This window comes from Lepidochelys kempii, chromosome 8, assembly GCF_965140285.1.
Source record: "Lepidochelys kempii isolate rLepKem1 chromosome 8, rLepKem1.hap1, whole genome shotgun sequence".
Lineage (NCBI taxonomy): Eukaryota > Metazoa > Chordata > Testudines > Cheloniidae > Lepidochelys > Lepidochelys kempii.
In genome coordinates, this window is record NC_136387.1 from 88,217,896 (window position 1) to 88,225,144 (window position 7,249).

Genomic DNA, 7,249 nt, shown 5'->3' on the forward strand with positions numbered 1-7,249 from the left:
AAAATATGTCTTACAACAGCTCTTCCTGCTTGCATGCTTATAGTTAGTAATAGAAAGTGTCTTGCCCATTGTCACATAGTAAGTCAAGGTTGGAGCCAGCAAATTGTATCAATGAATACTGACTCCCAGACCTGTGCTCTAAACACGAGATGTCATATAGAAACTATTAGGCCCACTTAAGTCTTTAAGTGCTTAAGTCTTTTTCCATGACATTATTTCACAATGATTGGGGGGTGGGAGAAATCTGTAATTATTAGTCTGAAACTTCCATCTTGTAATGAATTTGCCACTGTGTACCACTGTCCTGTATGGGGTGGGACCCAAACTATTCAGTTGTGTTATAGGGCATGTACGGCAAACAGATAAAAGAGATTATCTTTTTAGATCATGTCCTAGAGATCTGTGTTTCTGGAGTGGAAGGATGTGTGTTTTAACCCTATTCTCGCCACAAAATTCAGAGTAGCTAAATTGTGCTGCAAAGTGATAGCAATGATGTTGCAGGTAGCCACAGCTGTTTTACAATACCTTTCCAGAAAATAGCTTATATTTGTATACATGCTAAAATGCCTTCCAGTGAGAATGGCCACAAAGAACTTTCTGTTCTCCGAGGGATTGCACACATTCATTCCGCTCTTGTTGTACACCCAACGTGCACACATCGGACATTTTTTCCCCCTCTGGTGTGGCTCAAGCACTGCCTGCTGCTGCGCACCACTGCACGCTGGCATAAAGGGCCAAGCTGCCCCAGAGCGCGCTCACTTCCTTCTTGCCATCCATGTCGGTCGTTGGAATCGCTTGGCTTGCCTTGCCTTAGCAAGTGCTCTCAGTGTGTTCATTATAAATTAATTTAGATAGTTTCTAGATTTATAGTGATAGCTCTTAGTTAATAGTGTAGATAGCATAAGTTTTTCTTTTTTGGTCCCAATTGGAGTGTTTTTCTGTTACTCGGTACTGAGGGATAACTTGGTCACTGGGCTTCAAGCCCTGAAGTCTCTTGCCAGGAGGTACCAGAACAGTGGGGGCGGGGGACACAATGTCATGTCGTCGTCCCCCCCATTTTTCACTGGCTGTAAGGGTGAGCGATGGGAGGAGAGGGCAGAGAGGAGCAAGGGGGGGTGGGGTCTTGGGGGGAAAGAGGTGGTGCAGGGGCGGGGCCTTAGGGAAAAGGCCAGTGTGAGGGTGGGGGCTCAGGGAGAAGGGGCGGGCACAGGGGCTTGGGGTGGCATGGTGCATGGGACCATGGTTTGGGCACATGTGCCCCCCCCACTTTTAGGGTGCTTCTGCTTCTCCTGTATCTTCCATTAAGCCAATGCCCATAAGCAACCCACACTCAAGCTGCTTGAAGAGTTTAGGGGAAGCTCATATTCAGGATCACTGCCAGATCTGTGAAGACTTTAAGCCTCAGACAAGGAAAGATGGAGAAGCCAGGTTACAGTTTTTGCGCATGGAGGCAGCCATGAGACCTCTGTCAGAATCTGGTCGATCAGGCTCAGCACCGAGTGCATCCTATGTGGCCTGAGTCCCGACACTGTTCACCCTCCTTAGTGCTTAAGAAGAGGTATAAGACCTGTAAGCAGACCACCAAGAGGGGATGGTCACTGGTACCGAAGTCATCTAGGCATGGGCATAAGAGTAAAGTGCAGCTGAAACCTAAGCCCTCCTCTTCGACCTGGCACAGCTAACTCTGCACCTGAGGCAAGCACCGTCCTGTTTGGAGCGTGAGGGATTGCCTTCTACATCTACGGCACTGCACGACCCCGAGACCAGCACTGGCCAAGTGGACGATACAGGAGCGGCGGAAGCAGTGGTAGCTGGTGGCAGTGGTAGCCGATGACAGGACAAGGAGCAATGGTCTCAAGTTGCAGTGGGGGAGGTTTAGGTTGGATATTAGGAAAAACTTTTTCACTAGGAGGGTGGTGAAACACTGGAATGCGTTACCTAGGGAGGTGGTGGAATCTCCTTCCTTAGATATTTTTAAGGTCAGGCTTGATAAAGCCCTGGCTGGGATGGTTTAGTCGGGAATCGGTCCTGCTTTGAGCAAGGGGTTGGACTAGATGACCTCCTGAGGTCCCTTCCAACCCGGATAGTCTATGATATTCTAAGCACCCTAAAAGTGGAGGTACCACAGGTGCCCAAACCATGGTCCCACCCGCCATGCCATGCCGAGCCCCACCCTCACACTGGCCTTTCCCAAGGCCCCGCCCCTGCACCACATCTTCCTGAGGCCCCGCTCCTGTGCCATCTCTCCCCCCAAAGCCCCACCCCCCACTTACTCCTCTCCACCCCCTCCTCCCATCACTCGCCCTTACAGCCGGTAAAAAATGGGGGGCATTTGCTGCACCGAGAGAGCTGCTTAGCCTTTCAGTGCTGGTATACCCAGCGGTGCAGGAGACCACGCACTAAATACCAGCAGATGCAGGAGGGCAGCAGCGCTTGGTACCATGTCAATCTCTGTTCCTCAAACTGCACGTCCACCAGTACTGTTGAAAGGGAAGCTTGAAATGTTGGTGGTGCTACTTCCAACTCTGCACCAGACTCCAACATTGTAGAGAGCAGCCCATCCTCAGTCAGGGGCGGGAGAGTCGCCCTCTTCTGAATTGGAGATTTGGCTCTTATGTTTCCCCGCCCTGGAGCTGCTCTCACTACTCTCCACTAAGGCACTACTCCCCTGCTAGGGAACTTTCAGCAGGAGTAGTACCATCAAGTAGATGGTCAGTGGGTCACTGGACCCACTACCAGCCCAGTGGCCTTATTGGAACCCGTAGTTCCCCCCCACCCCCCAGTTTCTAGGTCATACATAAGACGTTCTTGTTTTGTGTCCTTAGAGAGGCATGGGGCACCTACTCACCAGGCACTACCTTTTCCAAGCCTGATACCGAGCAGCAAGAGGTAGTTAAGGAGGACCCTGCTGGACAGCTAGTGGAAGAAGAGCCACCTCAGCCTGTGTGGGCCTTTTCCTCCTCTCCTGATGAGGCAATCTCCTCAGGGGCCATTTAACCTCCACCAATGGACTATAAGGCCCACCAGGAGCTGTTAAGAGGGTGGCCTTAAGGCTGGTGGCAGAGGCTAAAGAATTCTTGCACAGCTTTGTTGACATTTTGGCCACAGCAAGGCCTTCAAGAGTGGCCTTACTTATTAACAAGGCAATTATGAAGGCTCTCTGGAAGACCCCTTTGTCCCTTCCCCCTACCTTAAAAAGGGCTGAACATAAATACTATGTAGCTTCCCAGGGGGTTGAAATTTATATATATGTCTGTGGGAGCTGCTTTCCTGAAGACACTATGAGTACAAGTCCACCCTTACCTGAACAACTTGCTAGTCAAAGGCTGGTCCAGGGCTCGTGTTGGCTCCGATGTACAGCTCATCCAGTCAACCTTCAAAACTCTAGGTCTACAGATCAGCTTAGACAAGTCTACCCTTTGTCCAGTGCGGAGGATAAAGTTTATAGGAACAGTGCTACTCTACTCAAGCTTTCCTTCCAGACACAAGATTTCAAATAGTTGGCACATTTTAAGGTCCACCCTCAGCTTTTGCTGACAATGGTGATGGACATGTCTCCCATGGAATGGGGAGCTCATCTGGGACCCCTCCAAACTCAAGGTTCTGAAGGGATCTCTCTTTGCATATCGATATCAGAGAGCTAAGGACTGTCTGCCTCTCCTGTCAGGCCTTCCTACCACATGTTAAGGGGAAAAGCCTGTTTGTTCTCACAGACAACACTCTGGTGATGTTTTACCTCACCAGACTGAAAGGCGCTCATTCTTCCCTGCTTTGTCAGGAAACAATTCATCTATGGAACTTTTGCATTGCCAATTCAATCAATCTCAAAGCCTCTTACCTTCCAGGGGTGCAGAACAAGCTGGTCGACTGCCTAAGCAGATCATTTATGAGCCACCATGAGTGGTCTCTGCTCCTGGATGTAGCCAGATAAGTTTTTCAACAGTGGGGACTCCCCAGATAGACCTATTTGCAAACAAACCCAACAGGAACTGTCAAAAATTTTGTACCCTCCAAGGCAACAGTCCCAGTTCCATCACAGAGGCTTTCCTGCTTCCCTGAATGAACAAGCTCTAGTATGCTTTTCCTCCAAGCCCACTCCTACACAGAGTGGCGCTAAAGATCAAGTGGGACCAGGCCCGAGTTACATTAAGAGTCCCAACATGACCTTGACAGCACTGGTTCTCAGTCTATTGGATCTGTCAGTGGCACCTCCAATTTCACTCCTGTCGCACTCAGACTTGATCTCCCAAGATCATGGTTGGCTGCTCCACCAAACCTGTGGGGCCCTTCATTTAATGGCCTAAAGGCTCTATGGCTAAATCCTAGGGAGGAGTTTTGCTTGAACCAAGTTCACCATGTCTTGTTAAATAGTAGAAAGCCCTTCACCAGAGCTGCTTCCATCTCAAAATGAAGGTGTTTTTCTTTCTGGTCTCCTCAGTCCAGGGTCTTGCCAATGCAGTTCTCTATCCTGGACTATCTATTGCACCTACAACAGCAGGGGTTAGTGATTTCTGCTATCCAGGTCAACCTGGCAGCCATATCAGCTTTCCATCCCCATGTGGATAACCATTCTATATTTTCTAATGATATGAGAATCAGATTTGTGAAGGGCTTTAACCTAATTTTGTTGAAGCTCATGGGGCCACCGTTTGAGCCTCTATGAATGTGCTCCTTACTACGCCTATCTCTGAAGGAGGATTTTCTGGTAGTTATCACTTTGTCCAGGAGGGTGGCCAAACTGCATGTTCTGACATCCAAAATGCTTTCTACAGTCTTTTTTAAGAATAAGGTGTACTTACGCCTTCATCTAAGATGTCTCTCTCTAAAGTGGTATCTAATTTTCATATTAACCAGTCAATTTACTTACGTGCATTTTATCCCAAACCACATGTGAACAGAGAGGAGCAACATCTGCTCACCTTAGACATTAGAAGAGTGTTGGCATTCTACAGAGACAGAACAGGACAGTTTTGTTTGTCAGACCGACTATTTGTGGCCTTAAAATCTATGCTATTTATTCAGAATGAAGGGTCTCCTGGTCTCTTTGCAAAGAATTTCATCTTGGATAATTTCCTGCATTCATGTTTGCTGCTGGGCACACTGATGGCACATTCCACAAGATTGCAAGCAGCCTTGAGGGAAGTCCTTGCACAAGTCCCTATCCAGGACATTTGTAGCACAGCAACCTGGTCTTCAGTTCACATCTTCGCATCCCATGATGCTATTACTCAGTACTCCAGAGACGATGCTAAATTTGGCCAAGTTGTACTACAGTCTGTGTGCATGGGAATTCCAGTCCCTCCTCCTACGTTACGGCTTGTGAGTCACCAGGAGTGGAATGTACATGTGCAATGACTCAGAGAAGAAAAAGCAGTTACTAACCTTTCGTAGCTGTTGTTCATTGAGATGTGTTGCACATGCCCATTCCATGACCCACTCCTCTGCATCAGAGTTGCCCGGCAAGAAGGAACTGAGGGAGCTCAGGGGCAACTGGGCCCTTTATGCCAGCGTGTAGCAGCAGAGGGTGCTTGAGCTGCCCCCGATGGATAGCACTTAGGGAAAAATTCCCAATGGCTGTGCATGCGGCATGCACACACCAAGAGTGGCATGGACATGTGCAGCACATCTCGAAGAATAACCATTATGGAAGGTTAGTAACCATTTTCTCCTTCTCCTCTGCTGAAACACAGCCTTGAGAAGAGTTGGAACAGGGCAACTACTCAGCATCAGCAACACTGTACAAGCTTCAGGCGGTGAAATGAATAATTGCTGCAATTAACATTACGTGGGAAATTTAGGAGATTTTTGTATGCAATTACAAAACAACTCACTTGCATGGTCAACCTATGGAACTCATTGTCAGGGGATGTTGTGGAGGCCAAAAGTATAACTGGATTCAAAAAAGAATTAGAAAAGTTCATGGAAGATAGATCCATCGATGACTATTAGCCAAAATGGTCAGGGACACCACCCCATGCATTGGGTTTCCCTAACCTTGTGACTGCCAGAAACTGAGACTGCATGACAGGGGATGGATCAGTTGATAGATTGCCCTGTTCTGTCCATTCCCCCTGAAGCATCTGGCACTGGCCACTGTTGGAAGTCAGGATACTGGGCTAGATGGAGCATTGGTCTAACCCAGTATGTCCATTCTTATGTTCTAACTCTGGGGAAAAACGACTGGACATGGAAGCTCTGCTCCCGTGCCCTTCAGATTTGTGATTGGGCAGATCTCACACAGCAATAACTTTTAAAATCTATGCTATTTTATTCTTCCTAGGCTTTTATACTGAACCAATTGCCATGTAGTCTGGGTACTGTTCATGTAGGACTCCAAATATGCTACAAGTCTATCCATGCCTGCTCATAGTGGTTTTCCAGAGTTAGGAGTGTCTGTATTCTAACACTGTCAGTCTGTGCTGTGCTTCTCTAATAATCTTTTATAACACTACCAACAAAAAAGACAGTGTTATACCAGGTGGATGCTCCTAACAATGCTGGACAAATTTCTGCTCACACCATTAGATTTGTTGTGTAGATGGGGCTTTAATGCCTGATCAAGGTAAAATGAAGCTACTGGCTCGGGACAGTTAGGGACTGTAGCTAATCCTCCAGATCCTGATTCCAACATTTGTTACACCATTTACCTTATTGACTTAGGAATTAGCAACAAAAGGAACAAAGCCTGGGACATGGAGGTGAAGAAAGATTAAAGATCCAGCAACCTCTAATTACATGTTTATAGTCACATATATTTAAGGGATGACTAAACTATTTCCTTAATATCTACATTTCTGCTTCTATATTACCTCCAGGACAACAGGAAGAGAGGGGATTTTTGAGATGGGCATGAGTTGGGAGGAAACCTCTAACACATTCAGTCTTCAGTGTGTATTTACTTTTGAAATGCTGATAGTAAATTTAAATGCCATGGTAAAGCAGCACATCAGAATTTAAAGAGACAATGTCAAGTTAAAAATGTTTTCCAAAAATTCCTTTCTTTTGTTACTAATGCTATCTTAGAATAATTTACTCTTCACCCTTTCTGCTGTAAACATATCAGCATCACTTGTGGTTAGAATCACAGTCACATTCTGGTGATCCTGCATTTATGTAATATGTGGGATGCAAACACTGCGGGGGAATGTTTAAATCTGAACTAAAGAATTGTTACTGGCTTTTTGTTTCAAATGACAAAACGTTTCTATTAATATCCAGTCTGGAAAAAAATTAGTAAATGGGGGCCATA